The sequence below is a fragment of the Pseudophryne corroboree genome, chromosome 6, assembly GCF_028390025.1.
Source record: "Pseudophryne corroboree isolate aPseCor3 chromosome 6, aPseCor3.hap2, whole genome shotgun sequence".
Taxonomy (NCBI): Eukaryota; Metazoa; Chordata; class Amphibia; order Anura; family Myobatrachidae; genus Pseudophryne; species Pseudophryne corroboree.
The window spans coordinates 39167514-39187332 of record NC_086449.1 but is presented as its reverse complement, the minus strand read 5'-3'; the positions used below and the strand labels follow the sequence as shown (position 1 = coordinate 39187332).

The 19819-nt window shown below is 33.0% G+C and overlaps 24 non-coding genes across 24 annotated transcripts; all 24 read right to left on the bottom strand.

Moving 5' to 3' along the window:
- Positions 1-375: 375 nt before the first annotated feature.
- Positions 376-447, bottom strand: TRNAW-CCA (transfer RNA tryptophan (anticodon CCA)). Its single transcript has one exon. It is a non-coding gene; the product is annotated as a tRNA-Trp (tRNA).
- Positions 448-1659: 1212 nt separating this feature from the next.
- Positions 1660-1731, bottom strand: TRNAW-CCA (transfer RNA tryptophan (anticodon CCA)). Its single transcript has one exon. It is a non-coding gene; the product is annotated as a tRNA-Trp (tRNA).
- A 572-nt stretch (positions 1732-2303) lies between these two features.
- On the bottom strand, positions 2304-2375 carry TRNAW-CCA (transfer RNA tryptophan (anticodon CCA)). The gene has a single exon. It is a non-coding gene; the product is annotated as a tRNA-Trp (tRNA).
- Positions 2376-2948: 573 nt separating this feature from the next.
- TRNAW-CCA (transfer RNA tryptophan (anticodon CCA)) lies at positions 2949-3020 on the bottom strand. The gene has a single exon. It is a non-coding gene; the product is annotated as a tRNA-Trp (tRNA).
- Positions 3021-3583: 563 nt separating this feature from the next.
- On the bottom strand, positions 3584-3655 carry TRNAW-CCA (transfer RNA tryptophan (anticodon CCA)). The gene has a single exon. It is a non-coding gene; the product is annotated as a tRNA-Trp (tRNA).
- A 573-nt stretch (positions 3656-4228) lies between these two features.
- On the bottom strand, positions 4229-4300 carry TRNAW-CCA (transfer RNA tryptophan (anticodon CCA)). Its single transcript has one exon. It is a non-coding gene; the product is annotated as a tRNA-Trp (tRNA).
- Positions 4301-5507: 1207 nt separating this feature from the next.
- On the bottom strand, positions 5508-5579 carry TRNAW-CCA (transfer RNA tryptophan (anticodon CCA)). Its single transcript has one exon. It is a non-coding gene; the product is annotated as a tRNA-Trp (tRNA).
- Positions 5580-6152: 573 nt separating this feature from the next.
- On the bottom strand, positions 6153-6224 carry TRNAW-CCA (transfer RNA tryptophan (anticodon CCA)). The gene has a single exon. It is a non-coding gene; the product is annotated as a tRNA-Trp (tRNA).
- Positions 6225-6797: 573 nt separating this feature from the next.
- Positions 6798-6869, bottom strand: TRNAW-CCA (transfer RNA tryptophan (anticodon CCA)). Its single transcript has one exon. It is a non-coding gene; the product is annotated as a tRNA-Trp (tRNA).
- Positions 6870-7432: 563 nt separating this feature from the next.
- TRNAW-CCA (transfer RNA tryptophan (anticodon CCA)) lies at positions 7433-7504 on the bottom strand. The gene has a single exon. It is a non-coding gene; the product is annotated as a tRNA-Trp (tRNA).
- Positions 7505-8077: 573 nt separating this feature from the next.
- TRNAW-CCA (transfer RNA tryptophan (anticodon CCA)) lies at positions 8078-8149 on the bottom strand. Its single transcript has one exon. It is a non-coding gene; the product is annotated as a tRNA-Trp (tRNA).
- Positions 8150-9366: 1217 nt separating this feature from the next.
- On the bottom strand, positions 9367-9438 carry TRNAW-CCA (transfer RNA tryptophan (anticodon CCA)). Its single transcript has one exon. It is a non-coding gene; the product is annotated as a tRNA-Trp (tRNA).
- Positions 9439-10650: 1212 nt separating this feature from the next.
- Positions 10651-10722, bottom strand: TRNAW-CCA (transfer RNA tryptophan (anticodon CCA)). Its single transcript has one exon. It is a non-coding gene; the product is annotated as a tRNA-Trp (tRNA).
- A 563-nt stretch (positions 10723-11285) lies between these two features.
- Positions 11286-11357, bottom strand: TRNAW-CCA (transfer RNA tryptophan (anticodon CCA)). Its single transcript has one exon. It is a non-coding gene; the product is annotated as a tRNA-Trp (tRNA).
- A 564-nt stretch (positions 11358-11921) lies between these two features.
- Positions 11922-11993, bottom strand: TRNAW-CCA (transfer RNA tryptophan (anticodon CCA)). The gene has a single exon. It is a non-coding gene; the product is annotated as a tRNA-Trp (tRNA).
- A 563-nt stretch (positions 11994-12556) lies between these two features.
- Positions 12557-12628, bottom strand: TRNAW-CCA (transfer RNA tryptophan (anticodon CCA)). The gene has a single exon. It is a non-coding gene; the product is annotated as a tRNA-Trp (tRNA).
- Positions 12629-13201: 573 nt separating this feature from the next.
- On the bottom strand, positions 13202-13273 carry TRNAW-CCA (transfer RNA tryptophan (anticodon CCA)). The gene has a single exon. It is a non-coding gene; the product is annotated as a tRNA-Trp (tRNA).
- Positions 13274-13845: 572 nt separating this feature from the next.
- On the bottom strand, positions 13846-13917 carry TRNAW-CCA (transfer RNA tryptophan (anticodon CCA)). The gene has a single exon. It is a non-coding gene; the product is annotated as a tRNA-Trp (tRNA).
- Positions 13918-15134: 1217 nt separating this feature from the next.
- TRNAW-CCA (transfer RNA tryptophan (anticodon CCA)) lies at positions 15135-15206 on the bottom strand. Its single transcript has one exon. It is a non-coding gene; the product is annotated as a tRNA-Trp (tRNA).
- A 1211-nt stretch (positions 15207-16417) lies between these two features.
- Positions 16418-16489, bottom strand: TRNAW-CCA (transfer RNA tryptophan (anticodon CCA)). The gene has a single exon. It is a non-coding gene; the product is annotated as a tRNA-Trp (tRNA).
- Positions 16490-17062: 573 nt separating this feature from the next.
- Positions 17063-17134, bottom strand: TRNAW-CCA (transfer RNA tryptophan (anticodon CCA)). The gene has a single exon. It is a non-coding gene; the product is annotated as a tRNA-Trp (tRNA).
- Positions 17135-17706: 572 nt separating this feature from the next.
- Positions 17707-17778, bottom strand: TRNAW-CCA (transfer RNA tryptophan (anticodon CCA)). The gene has a single exon. It is a non-coding gene; the product is annotated as a tRNA-Trp (tRNA).
- A 572-nt stretch (positions 17779-18350) lies between these two features.
- Positions 18351-18422, bottom strand: TRNAW-CCA (transfer RNA tryptophan (anticodon CCA)). Its single transcript has one exon. It is a non-coding gene; the product is annotated as a tRNA-Trp (tRNA).
- A 1211-nt stretch (positions 18423-19633) lies between these two features.
- On the bottom strand, positions 19634-19705 carry TRNAW-CCA (transfer RNA tryptophan (anticodon CCA)). The gene has a single exon. It is a non-coding gene; the product is annotated as a tRNA-Trp (tRNA).
- Between the last annotated feature and the right edge of the window lie 114 nt (positions 19706-19819).

Genomic DNA, 19819 nt, shown 5'->3' with positions numbered 1-19819 from the left:
ATTGATCAAAAAAATAAAATTACTTCTAAATGTCTTACAAAATAAAGTAATTGTTGGTGTTAGCACTTATGTAAAATTTTGAAGATGTAAGTTACCGGAATTGAAATGATGCAATATGAAACAAAACTTAATCATAAAGAAACCAAGAGTACAGAGTATGCTTCAATGTCAAGATATGGTGATGTCAAATTAACTGGGTATTTTTTGTATAAGTATTATGAGAAATGAGCAGAATGGGCATTTATTATGAAACTGTGCAGGTGATATAGTTATCCCTGTGAGCAAATATCACAGTACAGAAGGTGGATGACAGAATTGGCAATTTGTTTCTTTTATGGTGTTTCATTTGGTAAATTTCATCTTCAAAATAGTAATTGACCCCGACGTGATTTGAACACGCAACCTTCTGATCTGGAGTCAGACGTGCTACTGTTGCGCCACGAGGTCATTTATGAGCAATGGTTTGTTTACTGATTGCGGTGCTTTAGACGATAAATATACTTTCTGTAAAAACTGAATCAAGAATTTGGTTATTGATAAGCAAACAAGCCCACATCTTTGCTTCCATAACCAAAGAATATGACTGTTTGTCTTTTCCTTAAATGTAGTCATTATTCTTAGCAAAATAAGTGAGCTGAAAGGAAAAATTTATCAAAAAAATCAAATTACTTCTAAATGTCTTACAAAATAAAGTAATTGTTGGTGTTAGCACTTATGTAAAATTTTGAAGTTGTAAGTGACCGGAATTGAAATGATGCAATATGAAACAAAACTTAATCATAAAGAAACCAAGAGTACAGAGTATGCTTCAATGTCAAGATATGGTGATGTCCAATTAACTGGGTATTTTTTGTATAAGTATTATGAGAAATGAGCATTTATTATGAAACTGTGCAGGTGATATAGTTATCCCTGTGAGCAAATATCACATTACAGAAGGTGGATGACAGACTTGGCAATTTGTTTCTTTTATGGTGTTTCATTTGGTAAATTTCATCTTCAAAATGGTAATTAACCCCAACATGATTTGAACACGCAACCTTCTGATATGGACTCAGACACGCTACCGTTGCGCCACGAGGTCATTTATGAACAATGGTTTGTTTACTGATTGTGGTGCTTTAGACGATAAATATACTTTCTGTAAAAACTGAATCAAGAATTTGGTTATTGATAAGCAAAGAAGCCCACATCTTTGCTTCCATAACCAAAGAATATGACTGTTTGTCTTTCCTTAAATGTAAAGTCATTATTCTTAGCAAAATAAGTAAGCTGAAAGGAAAAATTGATCAAAAAAATCAAATTACTTCTAAATGTCTTACAAAATAAAGTAATTGTTGGTGTTAGCACTTATGTAAAATTTTGAAGATGTAAATTACCGGAATTGAAATGATGCAATATGAAACAAAACTTAATCATAAAGAAACCAAGAGTACAGAGTATGCTTCAATGTCAAGATATGGTGATGTCAAATTAACTGGGTATTTTTTGTATAAGTATTATGAGAAATGAGCAGAATGGGCATTTATTATGAAACTGTGCAGGTGATATAGTTATCCCTGTGAGCAAATATCACATTACAGAAGGTGGATGACAGACTTTGCAATTTGTTTCTTTTATGGTGTTTCATTTGGTAAATTTCATCTTCAAAATGGTAATTGACCCCGACGTGATTTGAACACGCAACCTTCTGATCTGGAGTCAGACGCGCTACTGTTGCGCCACGAGGTCATTTATGAGCAATGGTTTGTTTACTGATTGCGGTGCTTTAGATGATAAATATACTTTCTGCAAAACTGAATCAAGAATTTGGTTATTGATAAGCAAACAAGCCCACATCTTTGCTTCCATAACCAAAGAATATGACTGTTTGTCTTTCCTTAAATGTAGTCATTATTCTTAGCAAAATAAGTAAGCTGAAAGGAAAAATTGATCAAAAAAATCAAATTACTTCTAAATGTCTTACAAAATAAAGTAATTGTTGGTGTAAGCACTTATGTAAAATTTTGAAGTTGTAAGTGACCGGAATTGAAATGATGCAATATGAAACAAAACTTAATCATAAAGAAACCAAGAGTACAGAGTATGCTTTAATGTCAAGATATGGTGATGTCCAATTAACTGGGTATTTTTTGTATAAGTAATATGAGAAATGAGCAGAATGGGCATTTATTATGAAACTGTGCAGGTGATATAGTTATCCCTGTGAGCAAATATCACATTACAGAAGGTGGATGACAGACTTGGCAATTTGTTTCTTTTATGGTGTTTCATTTGGTAAATTTCATCTTCAAAATGGTAATTGACCCCGACGTGATTTGAACACGCAACCTTCTGATCTGGAGTCAAACGCGCTACCGTTGTGCCATGAGGTCATTTATGAGCAATGGTTTGTTTACTGATTGCGGTGCTTTAGACGATAAGTATACTTTCTGTAAAAACTGAATCAAGAATTTGGTTATTGATAAGCAAACAAGCCCACATCTTTGCTTCCATAACCAAAGAATATGACTGTTTGTCTTTCCTTAAATGTAGTCATTATTCTTAGCAAAATAAGTAAGCTGAAAGGAAAAATTGATCAAAAAAATCAAATTACTTCTAAATGTCTTACAAAATAAAGTAATTGTTGGTGTTAGCACTTATGCAAAATTTTGAAGATGTAAGTTACCGGAATTGAAATGATGCAATATGAAACAAAACTTAATCATAAAGAAACCAAGAGTACAGAGTATGCTTCAATGTCAAGATATGGTGATGTCCAATTAACTGGGTATTTTTTGTATAAGTATTATGAGAAATGAGCAGAATGGGCATTTATTATGAAACTGTGCAGGTGATATAGTTATCCCTGTGAGCAAATATCACATTACAGAAGGTGGATGACAGACTTGGCAATTTGTTTCTTTTATGGTGTTTCATTTGGTAAATTTCATGTTCAAAATGGTAATTAACCCCGACGTGATTTGAACACGCAACCTTCTGATCTGGAGTCAGACGCGCTACCGTTGCGCCACGAGGTCATTTATGAGCAATGGTTTGTTTACTGATTGCGGTGCTTTAGACGATAAATATACTTTCTGTAAAAACTGAATCAAGAGTTTGGTTATTGATAAGCAAACAAGCCCACATCTTTGCTTCCATAACCAAAGAATATGACTGTTTGTCTTTCCTTAAATGTAGTCATTATTCTTAGCAAAATAAGTAAGCTGAAAGGAAAAATTGATCAAAAAAATCAAATTACTTCTAAATGTCTTACAAAATAAAGTAATTGTTGGCGTTAGCACTTATGTAAAATTTTGAAGATGTAAGTTACCGGAATTGAAATGATGCAATATGAAACAAAACTTAATCATAAAGAAACCAAGAGTACAGAGTATGCTTCAATGTCAAGATATGGTGATGTCCAATTAACTGGGTATTTTTTTATAAGTATTATGAGAAATGAGCATTTATTATGAAACTGTGCAGGTGATATAGTTATCCCTGTGAGCAAATATCACATTACAGAAGGTGGATGACAGACTTTGCAATTTGTTTCTTTTATGGTGTTTCATTTGGTAAATTTCATCTTTAAAATGGTAATTGACCCCGACGTGATTTGAACACGCAACCTTCTGATCTGGAGTCAGACGCGCTACCGTTGCGCCATGAGATCATTTATGAGCAATGGTTTGTTTACTGATTGCGGTGCTTTAGACAATAAATATACTTTCTGTAAAAACTGAATCAAGAATTTGGTTATTGATAAGCAAACAAGCCCACATCTTTGCTTCCATAACCAAAGAATATGACTGTTTGTCTTTCCTTAAATGTAGTCATTATTCTTAGCAAAATAAGTAAGCTGAAAGGAAAAATTGATCAAAAAAATAAAATTACTTCTAAATGTCTTACAAAATAAAGTAATTGTTGGTGTTAGCACTTATGTAAAATTTTGAAGTTGTAAGTGACCGGAATTGAAATGATGCAATATGAAACAAAACTTAATCATAAAGAAACTAAGAGTACAGAGTATGCTTCAATGTCAAGATATGGTGATGTCCAATTAACTGGGTATTTTTTGTATAAGTAATATGAGAAATGAGCAGAATGGGCATTTATTATGAAACTGTGCAGGTGATATAGTTATAACTGTGAGCAAATATCACATTACAGAAGGTGGATGACAGACTTGGCAATTTGTTTCTTTTATGGTGTTTCATTTGGTAAATTTCATCTTCAAAATGGTAATTGACCCCGACGTGATTTGAACACGCAACCTTCTGATCTGGAGTCAGACGCGCTACCGTTGCGCCACGAGGTCATTTATGAGCAATGGTATGTTTACTGATTGCGGTGCTTTAGACGATAAATATACTTTCTGTAAAAACTGAATCAAGAATTTGGTATTGATAAGCAAACAAGCCCACATCTTTGCTTCCATAACCAAAGAATATGACTGTTTGTCTTTCCTTAAATGTAGTCATTATTCTTAGCAAAATAAGTAAGCTGAAAGGAAAAATTGATCAAAAAAATAAAATTACTTCTAAATGTCTTACAAAATAAAGTAATTGTTGGTGTTAGCACTTACGTAAAATTTTGAAGTTGTCTGTGACCGGAATTGAAATGATGCAATATGAAACAAAACTTAGTCATAAAGAAACCAAGAGTACAGAGTATGCTTCAATGTCAAGATATGGTAATTTCCAATAAACTGGGTTATTTTTGCATAAGTATTATGAGAAATGAGCAGAATGGACATTTATTATGAAACTGTGCAGGTGATATAGTTATCCCTGTGAGCAAATATCACATTACAGAAGGTGGATGACAGACTTGGCAATTTGTTTCTTTTATGGTGTTTCATTTGGTAAATTTCATCTTCAAAATGGTAATTAACCCCGACATGATTTGAACACGCAACCTTCTGATATGGAGTCAGACACGCTACCGTTGCGCCACGAGGTCATTTATGAGCAATGGTTTGTTTACTGATTGTGGTGCTTTAGACGATAAATATACTTTCTGTAAAAACTGAATCAAGTATTTGGTTATTGATAAGCAAAGAAGCCCACATCTTTGCTTCCATAACCAAAGAATATGACTGTTTGTCTTTCCTTAAATGTAGTCATTATTCTTAGCAAAATAAGTAAGCTGAAAGGAAAAATTGATCAAAAAAATAAAATTACTTCTAAATGTCTTACAAAATAAAGTAATTGTTGGTGTTAGCACTTATGTAAAATTTTGAAGTTGTAAGTGACCGGAATTGAAATGATGCAATATGAAACAAAACTTAATCATAAAGAAACCAAGAGTACAGAGTATGCTTCAATGTCAAGATATGGTGATGTCCAATTAACTGGGTATTTTTTTATAAGTATTATGAGAAATGAGCATTTATTATGAAACTGTGCAGGTGATATAGTTATCCCTGTGAGCAAATATCACATTACAGAAGGTGGATGACAGACTTTGCAATTTGTTTCTTTTATGGTGTTTCATTTGGTAAATTTCATCTTTAAAATGGTAATTGACCCCGACGTGATTTGAACACGCAACCTTCTGATCTGGAGTCAGACGCGCTACCGTTGCGCCATGAGATCATTTATGAGCAATGGTTTGTTTACTGATTGCGGTGCTTTAGACAATAAATATACTTTCTGTAAAAACTGAATCAAGAATTTGGTTATTGATAAGCAAACAAGCCCACATCTTTGCTTCCATAACCAAAGAATATGACTGTTTGTCTTTCCTTAAATGTAGTCATTATTCTTAGCAAAATAAGTAAGCTGAAAGGAAAAATTGATCAAAAAAATCAAATTACTTCTAAATGTCTTACAAAATAAAGTAATTGTTGGTGTAAGCACTTATGTAAAATTTTGAAGTTGTAAGTGACCGGAATTGAAATGATGCAATATGAAACAAAACTTAATCATAAAGAAACCAAGAGTACAGAGTATGCTTTAATGTCAAGATATGGTGATGTCCAATTAACTGGGTATTTTTTGTATAAGTAATATGAGAAATGAGCAGAATGGGCATTTATTATGAAACTGTGCAGGTGATATAGTTATCCCTGTGAGCAAATATCACATTACAGAAGGTGGATGACAGACTTGGCAATTTGTTTCTTTTATGGTGTTTCATTTGGTAAATTTCATCTTCAAAATGGTAATTGACCCCGACGTGATTTGAACACGCAACCTTCTGATCTGGAGTCAAACGCGCTACCGTTGTGCCATGAGGTCATTTATGAGCAATGGTTTGTTTACTGATTGCGGTGCTTTAGACGATAAGTATACTTTCTGTAAAAACTGAATCAAGAATTTGGTTATTGATAAGCAAACAAGCCCACATCTTTGCTTCCATAACCAAAGAATATGACTGTTTGTCTTTCCTTAAATGTAGTCATTATTCTTAGCAAAATAAGTAAGCTGAAAGGAAAAATTGATCAAAAAAATCAAATTACTTCTAAATGTCTTACAAAATAAAGTAATTGTTGGTGTTAGCACTTATGCAAAATTTTGAAGATGTAAGTTACCGGAATTGAAATGATGCAATATGAAACAAAACTTAATCATAAAGAAACCAAGAGTACAGAGTATGCTTCAATGTCAAGATATGGTGATGTCCAATTAACTGGGTATTTTTTGTATAAGTATTATGAGAAATGAGCAGAATGGGCATTTATTATGAAACTGTGCAGGTGATATAGTTATCCCTGTGAGCAAATATCACATTACAGAAGGTGGATGACAGACTTGGCAATTTGTTTCTTTTATGGTGTTTCATTTGGTAAATTTCATGTTCAAAATGGTAATTAACCCCGACGTGATTTGAACACGCAACCTTCTGATCTGGAGTCAGACGCGCTACCGTTGCGCCACGAGGTCATTTATGAGCAATGGTTTGTTTACTGATTGCGGTGCTTTAGACGATAAATATACTTTCTGTAAAAACTGAATCAAGAGTTTGGTTATTGATAAGCAAACAAGCCCACATCTTTGCTTCCATAACCAAAGAATATGACTGTTTGTCTTTCCTTAAATGTAGTCATTATTCTTAGCAAAATAAGTAAGCTGAAAGGAAAAATTGATCAAAAAAATCAAATTACTTCTAAATGTCTTACAAAATAAAGTAATTGTTGGCGTTAGCACTTATGTAAAATTTTGAAGATGTAAGTTACCGGAATTGAAATGATGCAATATGAAACAAAACTTAATCATAAAGAAACCAAGAGTACAGAGTATGCTTCAATGTCAAGATATGGTGATGTCCAATTAACTGGGTATTTTTTTATAAGTATTATGAGAAATGAGCATTTATTATGAAACTGTGCAGGTGATATAGTTATCCCTGTGAGCAAATATCACATTACAGAAGGTGGATGACAGACTTTGCAATTTGTTTCTTTTATGGTGTTTCATTTGGTAAATTTCATCTTTAAAATGGTAATTGACCCCGACGTGATTTGAACACGCAACCTTCTGATCTGGAGTCAGACGCGCTACCGTTGCGCCATGAGATCATTTATGAGCAATGGTTTGTTTACTGATTGCGGTGCTTTAGACAATAAATATACTTTCTGTAAAAACTGAATCAAGAATTTGGTTATTGATAAGCAAACAAGCCCACATCTTTGCTTCCATAACCAAAGAATATGACTGTTTGTCTTTCCTTAAATGTAGTCATTATTCTTAGCAAAATAAGTAAGCTGAAAGGAAAAATTGATCAAAAAAATAAAATTACTTCTAAATGTCTTACAAAATAAAGTAATTGTTGGTGTTAGCACTTATGTAAAATTTTGAAGTTGTAAGTGACCGGAATTGAAATGATGCAATATGAAACAAAACTTAATCATAAAGAAACTAAGAGTACAGAGTATGCTTCAATGTCAAGATATGGTGATGTCCAATTAACTGGGTATTTTTTGTATAAGTAATATGAGAAATGAGCAGAATGGGCATTTATTATGAAACTGTGCAGGTGATATAGTTATAACTGTGAGCAAATATCACATTACAGAAGGTGGATGACAGACTTGGCAATTTGTTTCTTTTATGGTGTTTCATTTGGTAAATTTCATCTTCAAAATGGTAATTGACCCCGACGTGATTTGAACACGCAACCTTCTGATCTGGAGTCAGACGCGCTACCGTTGCGCCACGAGGTCATTTATGAGCAATGGTATGTTTACTGATTGCGGTGCTTTAGACGATAAATATACTTTCTGTAAAAACTGAATCAAGAATTTGGTATTGATAAGCAAACAAGCCCACATCTTTGCTTCCATAACCAAAGAATATGACTGTTTGTCTTTCCTTAAATGTAGTCATTATTCTTAGCAAAATAAGTAAGCTGAAAGGAAAAATTGATCAAAAAAATAAAATTACTTCTAAATGTCTTACAAAATAAAGTAATTGTTGGTGTTAGCACTTACGTAAAATTTTGAAGTTGTCTGTGACCGGAATTGAAATGATGCAATATGAAACAAAACTTAGTCATAAAGAAACCAAGAGTACAGAGTATGCTTCAATGTCAAGATATGGTAATTTCCAATAAACTGGGTTATTTTTGCATAAGTATTATGAGAAATGAGCAGAATGGACATTTATTATGAAACTGTGCAGGTGATATAGTTATCCCTGTGAGCAAATATCACATTACAGAAGGTGGATGACAGACTTGGCAATTTGTTTCTTTTATGGTGTTTCATTTGGTAAATTTCATCTTCAAAATGGTAATTAACCCCGACATGATTTGAACACGCAACCTTCTGATATGGAGTCAGACACGCTACCGTTGCGCCACGAGGTCATTTATGAGCAATGGTTTGTTTACTGATTGTGGTGCTTTAGACGATAAATATACTTTCTGTAAAAACTGAATCAAGTATTTGGTTATTGATAAGCAAAGAAGCCCACATCTTTGCTTCCATAACCAAAGAATATGACTGTTTGTCTTTCCTTAAATGTAGTCATTATTCTTAGCAAAATAAGTAAGCTGAAAGGAAAAATTGATCAAAAAAATAAAATTACTTCTAAATGTCTTACAAAATAAAGTAATTGTTGGTGTTAGCACTTATGTAAAATTTTGAAGTTGTAAGTGACCGGAATTGAAATGATGCAATATGAAACAAAACTTAATCATAAAGAAACCAAGAGTACAGAGTATGCTTCAATGTCAAGATATGGTGATGTCAAATTTACTGGGTATTTTTTGTATAAGTATTATGAGAAATGAGCAGAATGGGCATTTATTATGAAACTGTGCAGGTGATATAGTTATCCCTGTGAGCAAATATCACAGTACAGAAGGTGGATGACAGAATTGGCAATTTGTTTCTTTTATGGTGTTTCATTTGGTAAATTTCATCTTCAAAATAGTAATTGACCCCGACGTGATTTGAACACGCAACCTTCTGATCTGGAGTCAGACGTGCTACTGTTGCGCCACGAGGTCATTTATGAGCAATGGTTTGTTTACTGATTGCGGTGCTTTAGACGATAAATATACTTTCTGTAAAAACTGAATCAAGAATTTGGTTATTGATAAGCAAACAAGCCCACATCTTTGCTTCCATAACCAAAGAATATGACTGTTTGTCTTTTCCTTAAATGTAGTCATTATTCTTAGCAAAATAAGTGAGCTGAAAGGAAAAATTTATCAAAAAAATCAAATTACTTCTAAATGTCTTACAAAATAAAGTAATTGTTGGTGTTAGCACTTATGTAAAATTTTGAAGTTGTAAGTGACCGGAATTGAAATGATGCAATATGAAACAAAACTTAATCATAAAGAAACCAAGAGTACAGAGTATGCTTCAATGTCAAGATATGGTGATGTCCAATTAACTGGGTATTTTTTGTATAAGTATTATGAGAAATGAGCATTTATTATGAAACTGTGCAGGTGATATAGTTATCCCTGTGAGCAAATATCACATTACAGAAGGTGGATGACAGACTTGGCAATTTGTTTCTTTTATGGTGTTTCATTTGGTAAATTTCATCTTCAAAATGGTAATTAACCCCAACATGATTTGAACACGCAACCTTCTGATATGGACTCAGACACGCTACCGTTGCGCCACGAGGTCATTTATGAACAATGGTTTGTTTACTGATTGTGGTGTTTTAGACGATAAATATACTTTCTGTAAAAACTGAATCAAGAATTTGGTTATTGATAAGCAAAGAAGCCCACATCTTTGCTTCCATAACCAAAGAATATGACTGTTTGTCTTTCCTTAAATGTAAAGTCATTATTCTTAGCAAAATAAGTAAGCTGAAAGGAAAAATTGATCAAAAAAATCAAATTACTTCTAAATGTCTTACAAAATAAAGTAATTGTTGGTGTTAGCACTTATGTAAAATTTTGAAGATGTAAGTTACCGGAATTGAAATGATGCAATATGAAACAAAACTTAATCATAAAGAAACCAAGAGTACAGAGAATGCTTCAATGTCAAGATATGGTGATGTCAAATTAACTGGGTATTTTTTGTATAAGTATTATGAGAAATGAGCAGAATGGGCATTTATTATGAAACTGTGCAGGTGATATAGTTATCCCTGTGAGCAAATATCACATTACAGAAGGTGGATGACAGACTTTGCAATTTGTTTCTTTTATGGTGTTTCATTTGGTAAATTTCATCTTCAAAATGGTAATTGACCCCGACGTGATTTGAACACGCAACCTTCTGATCTGGAGTCAGACGCGCTACTGTTGCGCCACGAGGTCATTTATGAGCAATGGTTTGTTTACTGATTGCGGTGCTTTAGATGATAAATATACTTTCTGCAAAACTGAATCAAGAATTTGGTTATTGATAAGCAAACAAGCCCACATCTTTGCTTCCATAACCAAAGAATATGACTGTTTGTCTTTCCTTAAATGTAGTCATTATTCTTAGCAAAATAAGTAAGCTGAAAGGAAAAATTGATCAAAAAAATCAAATTACTTCTAAATGTCTTACAAAATAAAGTAATTGTTGGTGTAAGCACTTATGTAAAATTTTGAAGTTGTAAGTGACCGGAATTGAAATGATGCAATATGAAACAAAACTTAATCATAAAGAAACCAAGAGTACAGAGTATGCTTCAATGTCAAGATATGGTGATGTCCAATTAACTGGGTATTTTTTGTATAAGTAATATGAGAAATGAGCATTTATTATGAAACTGTGCAGGTGATATAGTTATCCCTGTGAGCAAATATCACATTACAGAAGGTGGATGACAGACTTGGCAATTTGTTTCTTTTATGGTGTTTCATTTGGTAAATTTCATCTTCAAAATGGTAATTGACCCCGACGTGATTTGAACACGCAACCTTCTGATCTGGAGTCAAACGCGCTACCGTTGTGCCATGAGGTCATTTATGAGCAATGGTTTGTTTACTGATTGCGGTGCTTTAGACGATAAGTATACTTTCTGTAAAAACTGAATCAAGAATTTGGTTATTGATAAGCAAACAAGCCCACATCTTTGCTTCCATAACCAAAGAATATGACTGTTTGTCTTTCCTTAAATGTAGTCATTATTCTTAGCAAAATAAGTAAGCTGAAAGGAAAAATTGATCAAAAAAATCAAATTACTTCTAAATGTCTTACAAAATAAAGTAATTGTTGGTGTTAGCACTTATGTAAAATTTTGAAGATGTAAGTTACCGGAATTGAAATGATGCAATATGAAACAAAACTTAATCATAAAGAAACCAAGAGTACAGAGTATGCTTCAATGTCAAGATATGGTGATGTCCAATTAACTGGGTATTTTTTGTATAAGTATTATGAGAAATGAGCATTTATTATGAAACTGTGCAGGTGATATAGTTATCCCTGTGAGCAAATATCACATTACAGAAGGTGGATGACAGACTTGGCAATTTGTTTCTTTTATGGTGTTTCATTTGGTAAATTTCATGTTCAAAATGGTAATTAACCCCGACGTGATTTGAACACGCAACCTTCTGATCTGGAGTCAGACGCGCTACCGTTGCGCCACGAGGTCATTTATGAGCAATGGTTTGTTTACTGATTGCGGTGCTTTAGACGATAAATATACTTTCTGTAAAAACTGAATCAAGAGTTTGGTTATTGATAAGCAAACAAGCCCACATCTTTGCTTCCATAACCAAAGAATATGACTGTTTGTCTTTCCTTAAATGTAGTCATTATTCTTAGCAAAATAAGTAAGCTGAAAGGAAAAATTGATCAAAAAAATCAAATTACTTCTAAATGTCTTACAAAATAAAGTAATTGTTGGCGTTAGCACTTATGTAAAATTTTGAAGATGTAAGTTACCGGAATTGAAATGATGCAATATGAAACAAAACTTAATCATAAAGAAACCAAGAGTACAGAGTATGCTTCAATGTCAAGATATGGTGATGTCCAATTAACTGGGTATTTTTTTATAAGTATTATGAGAAATGAGCATTTATTATGAAACTGTGCAGGTGATATAGTTATCCCTGTGAGCAAATATCACATTACAGAAGGTGGATGACAGACTTTGCAATTTGTTTCTTTTATGGTGTTTCATTTGGTAAATTTCATCTTTAAAATGGTAATTGACCCCGACGTGATTTGAACACGCAACCTTCTGATCTGGAGTCAGACGCGCTACCGTTGCGCCATGAGATCATTTATGAGCAATGGTTTGTTTACTGATTGCGGTGCTTTAGACAATAAATATACTTTCTGTAAAAACTGAATCAAGAATTTGGTTATTGATAAGCAAACAAGCCCACATCTTTGCTTCCATAACCAAAGAATATGACTGTTTGTCTTTCCTTAAATGTAGTCATTATTCTTAGCAAAATAAGTAAGCTGAAAGGAAAAATTGATCAAAAAAATCAAATTACTTCTAAATGTCTTACAAAATAAAGTAATTGTTGGTGTTAGCACTTATGTAAAATTTTGAAGTTGTAAGTGACCGGAATTGAAATGATGCAATATGAAACAAAACTTAATCATAAAGAAACTAAGAGTACAGAGTATGCTTCAATGTCAAGATATGGTGATGTCCAATTAACTGGGTATTTTTTGTATAAGTAATATGAGAAATGAGCAGAATGGGCATTTATTATGAAACTGTGCAGGTGATATAGTTATAACTGTGAGCAAATATCACATTACAGAAGGTGGATGACAGACTTGGCAATTTGTTTCTTTTATGGTGTTTCATTTGGTAAATTTCATCTTCAAAATGGTAATTGACCCCGATGTGATTTGAACACGCAACCTTCTGATCTGGAGTCAGACGCGCTACCGTTGCGCCACGAGGTCATTTATGAGCAATGGTTTGTTTACTGATTGCGGTGCTTTAGACGATAAATATACTTTCTGTAAAAACTGAATCAAGAATTTGGTATTGATAAGCAAACAAGCCCACATCTTTGCTTCCATAACCAAAGAATATGACTGTTTGTCTTTCCTTAAATGTAGTCATTATTCTTAGCAAAATAAGTAAGCTGAAAGGAAAAATTGATCAAAAAAATAAAATTACTTCTAAATGTCTTACAAAATAAAGTAATTGTTGGTGTTAGCACTTATGTAAAATTTTGAAGTTGTAAGTGACCGGAATTGAAATGATGCAATATGAAACAAAACTTAATCATAAAGAAACTAAGAGTACAGAGTATGCTTCAATGTCAAGATATGGTGATGTCCAATTAACTGGGTATTTTTTGTATAAGTAATATGAGAAATGAGCAGAATGGGCATTTATTATGAAACTGTGCAGGTGATATAGTTATAACTGTGAGCAAATATCACATTACAGAAGGTGGATGACAGACTTGGCAATTTGTTTCTTTTATGGTGTTTCATTTGGTAAATTTCATCTTCAAAATGGTAATTGACCCCGACGTGATTTGAACACGCAACCTTCTGATCTGGAGTCAGACGCGCTACCGTTGCGCCACGAGGTCATTTATGAGCAATGGTATGTTTACTGATTGCGGTGCTTTAGACGATAAATATACTTTCTGTAAAAACTGAATCAAGAATTTGGTATTGATAAGCAAACAAGCCCACATCTTTGCTTCCATAACCAAAGAATATGACTGTTTGTCTTTCCTTAAATGTAGTCATTATTCTTAGCAAAATAAGTAAGCTGAAAGGAAAAATTGATCAAAAAAATAAAATTACTTCTAAATGTCTTACAAAATAAAGTAATTGTTGGTGTTAGCACTTACGTAAAATTTTGAAGTTGTCTGTGACCGGAATTGAAATGATGCAATATGAAACAAAACTTAGTCATAAAGAAACCAAGAGTACAGAGTATGCTTCAATGTCAAGATATGGTAATTTCCAATAAACTGGGTTATTTTTGCATAAGTATTATGAGAAATGAGCAGAATGGACATTTATTATGAAACTGTGCAGGTGATATAGTTATCCCTGTGAGCAAATATCACATTACAGAAGGTGGATGACAGACTTGGCAATTTGTTTCTTTTATGGTGTTTCATTTGGTAAATTTCATCTTCAAAATGGTAATTAACCCCGACATGATTTGAACACGCAACCTTCTGATATGGAGTCAGACACGCTACCGTTGCGCCACGAGGTCATTTATGAGCAATGGTTTGTTTACTGATTGTGGTGCTTTAGACGATAAATATACTTTCTGTAAAAACTGAATCAAGTATTTGGTTATTGATAAGCAAAGAAGCCCACATCTTTGCTTCCATAACCAAAGAATATGACTGTTTGTCTTTCCTTAAATGTAGTCATTATTCTTAGCAAAATAAGTAAGCTGAAAGGAAAAATTGATCAAAAAAATAAAATTACTTCTAAATGTCTTACAAAATAAAGTAATTGTTGGTGTTAGCACTTATGTAAAATTTTGAAGTTGTAAGTGACCGGAATTGAAATGATGCAATATGAAACAAAACTTGATCATAAAGAAACCAAGAGTACAGAGTATGCTTCAATGTCAAGATATGGTGATGTCAAATTTACTGGGTATTTTTTGTATAAGTATTATGAGAAATGAGCAGAATGGGCATTTATTATGAAACGGTGCAGGTGATATAGTTATCCCTGTGAGCAAATATCACATTACAGAAGGTGGATGACAGACTTGGCAATTTGTTTCTTTTATGGTGTTTCATTTGGTAAATTTCATCTTCAAAATGGTAATTGACCCCGACGTGATTTGAACACGCAACCTTCTGATCTGGAGTCAGACGCGCTACCATTGCGCCACGAGGTCATTTATGAGCAATGGTTTGTTTACTGATTGCGGTGCTTTAGACGATAAATATACTTTCTGTAAAAACTGAATCAAGAATTTGGTTATTGATAAGCAAACAAGCCCACATCTTTGCTTCCATAACCAAAGAATATGACTGTTTGTCTTTCCTTAAATGTAGTCATTATTCTTAGCAAAATAAGTAAGCTGAAAGGAAAAATTGATCAAAAAAATCAAATTACTTCTAAATGTCTTACAAAATAAAGTAATTGTTGGTGTTAGCACTTATGTAAAATTTTGAAGATGTAAGTTACCGGAATTGAAATGATGCAATATGAAACAAAACTTAATCATAAAGAAACCAAGAGTACAGAGTATGCTTCAATGTCAAGATATGGTGATGTCCAATTAACTGGGTATTTTTTGTATAAGTATTATGAGAAATCAGCATTTATTATGAAACTGTGCAGGTGATATAGTTATCCCTGTGAGCAAATATCACATTACAGAAGGTGGATGACAGACTTGGCAATTTGTTTCTTTTATGGTGTTTCATTTGGTAAATTTCATCTTCAAAATGGTAATTAACCCCGACATGATTTGAACACGCAACCTTCTGATATGGAGTCAGACACGCTACCGTTGCGCCACGAGGTCATTTATGAGCAATTGTTTGTTTACTGATTGTGGTGCTTTAGACGATAAATATACTTTCTGTAAAAACTGAATCAAGAATTTGGTTATTGGTAAGCAAAGAAGCCCACATCTTTGCTTCCATAACCAAAGAATATGACTGTTTGTCTTTCCTTAAATGTAAAGTCATTATTCTTAGCAAAATAAGTAAGCTGAAAGGAAAAATTGATCAAAAAAATCAAATTACTTCTAAATGTCTTACAAAATAAAGTAATTGTTGGTGTTAGCACTTATGTAAAATTTTGAAGATGTAAGTTACCGGAATTGAAATGATACAATATGAAACAAAACTTAATCATAAAGAAACCAAGAGTACAGAGTATGCTTCAATGTCAAGATATGGTGATGTCAAATTAACTGGGTATTTTTTGTATAAGTATTATGAGAAATGAGCAGAATGGGCATTTATTATGAAACTGTGCAGGTGATATAGTTATCCCTGTGAGCAAATATCACATTACAGAAGGTGGATGACAGACTTGGCAATTTGTTTCTTTTATGGTGTTTCATTTGGTAAATTTCATCTTCAAAATGGTAATTGACCCCGACGTGATTTGAACACGCAATCTTCTGATCTGGAGTCAGACGCGCTACCGTTGCGATACGAGGTCATTTATGAGCAATGGTTTGTTTACTGATTGCGGTGCTTTAGACGATAAATATACTTTCTGTAAAAACTGAATCAAGAATTTGGTTATTGATAAGCAAACAAGCCCACATCTTTGCTTCCATAACCAAAGAATATGACTGTTTGTCTTTCCTTAAATGTAGTCATTATTCTTAGCAAAATAAGTAAGCTGAAAGGAAAAATTGATCAAAAAAATCAAATTACTTCTAAATGTCTTACAAAATAAAGTAATTGTTGGTGTTAGCACTTATGTAAAATTTTGAAGTTGTAAGTGACCGGAATTGAAATGATGCAATATGAAACAAAACTTAATCATAAAGAAACTAAGAGTACAGAGTATGCTTCAATGTCAAGATATGGTGATGTCCAATTAACTGGGTATTTTTTGTATAAGTAATATGAGAAATGAGCAGAATGGGCATTTATTATGAAACTGTGCAGGTGATATAGTTATAACTGTGAGCAAATATCACATTACAGAAGGTGGATGACAGACTTGGCAATTTGTTTCTTTTATGGTGTTTCATTTGGTAAATTTCATCTTCAAAATGGTAATTGACCCCGACGTGATTTGAACACGCAACCTTCTGATCTGGAGTCAGACGCGCTACCGTTGCGCCACGAGGTCATTTATGAGCAATGGTTTGTTTACTGATTGCGGTGCTTTAGACGATAAATATACTTTCTGTAAAAACTGAATCAAGAATTTGGTATTGATAAGCAAACAAGCCCACATCTTTGCTTCCATAACCAAAGAATATGACTGTTTGTCTTTCCTTAAATGTAGTCATTATTCTTAGCAAAATAAGTAAGCTGAAAGGAAAAATTGATCAAAAAAATAAAATTACTTCTAAATGTCTTACAAAATAAAGTAATTGTTGGTGTTAGCACTTATGTAAAATTTTGAAGTTGTAAGTGACCGGAATTGAAATGATGCAATATGAAACAAAACTTAATCATAAAGAAACTAAGAGTACAGAGTATGCTTCAATGTCAAGATATGGTGATGTCCAATTAACTGGGTATTTTTTGTATAAGTAATATGAGAAATGAGCAGAATGGGCATTTATTATGAAACTGTGCAGGTGATATAGTTATAACTGTGAGCAAATATCACATTACAGAAGGTGGATGACAGACTTGGCAATTTGTTTCTTTTATGGTGTTTCATTTGGTAAATTTCATCTTCAAAATGGTAATTGACCCCGACGTGATTTGAACACGCAACCTTCTGATCTGGAGTCAGACGCGCTACCGTTGCGCCACGAGGTCATTTATGAGCAATGGTATGTTTACTGATTGCGGTGCTTTAGACGATAAATATACTTTCTGTAAAAACTGAATCAAGAATTTGGTATTGATAAGCAAACAAGCCCACATCTTTGCTTCCATAACCAAAGAATATGACTGTTTGTCTTTCCTTAAATGTAGTCATTATTCTTAGCAAAATAAGTAAGCTGAAAGGAAAAATTGATCAAAAAAATAAAATTACTTCTAAATGTCTTACAAAATAAAGTAATTGTTGGTGTTAGCACTTACGTAAAATTTTGAAGTTGTCTGTGACCGGAATTGAAATGATGCAATATGAAACAAAACTTAGTCATAAAGAAACCAAGAGTACAGAGTATGCTTCAATGTCAAGATATGGTAATTTCCAATAAACTGGGTTATTTTTGCATAAGTATTATGAGAAATGAGCAGAATGGACATTTATTATGAAACTGTGCAGGTGATATAGTTATCCCTGTGAGCAAATATCACATTACAGAAGGTGGATGACAGACTTGGCAATTTGTTTCTTTTATGGTGTTTCATTTGGTAAATTTCATCTTCAAAATGGTAATTGACCCCGACGTGATTTGAACACGCAACCTTCTGATCTGGAGTCAGACGCGCTACCATTGCGCCACGAGGTCATTTATGAGCAATGGTTTGTTTACTGATTGCGGTGCTTTAGACGATAAATATACTTTCTGTAAAAACTGAATCAAGAATTTGGTTATTGATAAGCAAACAAGCCCACATCTTTGCTTCCATAACCAAAGAATATGACTGTTTGTCTTTCCTTAAATGTAGTCATTATTCTTAGCAAAATAAGTAAGCTGAAAGGAAAAATTGATCAAAAAAATCAAATTACTTCTAAATGTCTTACAAAATAAAGTAATTGTTGGTGTTAGCACTTATGTAAAATTTTGAAGATGTAAGTTACCGGAATTGAAATGATGCAATATGAAACAAAACTTAATCATAAAGAAACCAAGAGTACAGAGTATGCTTCAATGTCAAGATATGGTGATGTCCAATTAACTGGGTATTTTTTGTATAAGTATTATGAGAAATCAGCATTTATTATGAAACTGTGCAGGTGATATAGTTATCCCTGTGAGCAAATATCACATTACAGAAGGTGGATGACAGACTTGGCAATTTGTTTCTTTTATGGTGTTTCATTTGGTAAATTTCATCTTCAAAATGGTAATTAACCCCGACATGATTTGAACACGCAACCTTCTGATATGGAGTCAGACACGCTACCGTTGCGCCACGAGGTCATTTATGAGCAATTGTTTGTTTACTGATTGTGGTGCTTTAGACGATAAATATACTTTCTGTAAAAACTGAATCAAGAATTTGGTTATTGGTAAGCAAAGAAGCCCACATCTTTGCTTCCATAACCAAAGAATATGACTGTTTGTCTTTCCTTAAATGTAAAGTCATTATTCTTAGCAAAATAAGTAAGCTGAAAGGAAAAATTGATCAAAAAAATCAAATTACTTCTAAATGTCTTACAAAATAAAGTAATTGTTGGTGTTAGCACTTATGTAAAATTTTGAAGATGTAAGTTACCGGAATTGAAATGATACAATATGAAACAAAACTTAATCATAAAGAAACCAAGAGTACAGAGTATGCTTCAATGTCAAGATATGGTGATGTCAAATTAACTGGGTATTTTTTGTATAAGTATTATGAGAAATGAGCAGAATGGGCATTTATTATGAAACTGTGCAGGTGATATAGTTATCCCTGTGAGCAAATATCACATTACAGAAGGTGGATGACAGACTTGGCAATTTGTTTCTTTTATGGTGTTTCATTTGGTAAATTTCATCTTCAAAATGGTAATTGACCCCGACGTGATTTGAACACGCAATCTTCTGATCTGGAGTCAGACGCGCTACCGTTGCGATACGAGGTCATTTATGAGCAATGGTTTGTTTACTGATTGCGGTGCTTTAGACGATAAATATACTTTCTGTAAAAACTGAATCAAGAATTTGGTTATTGATAAGCAAACAAGCCCACATCTTTG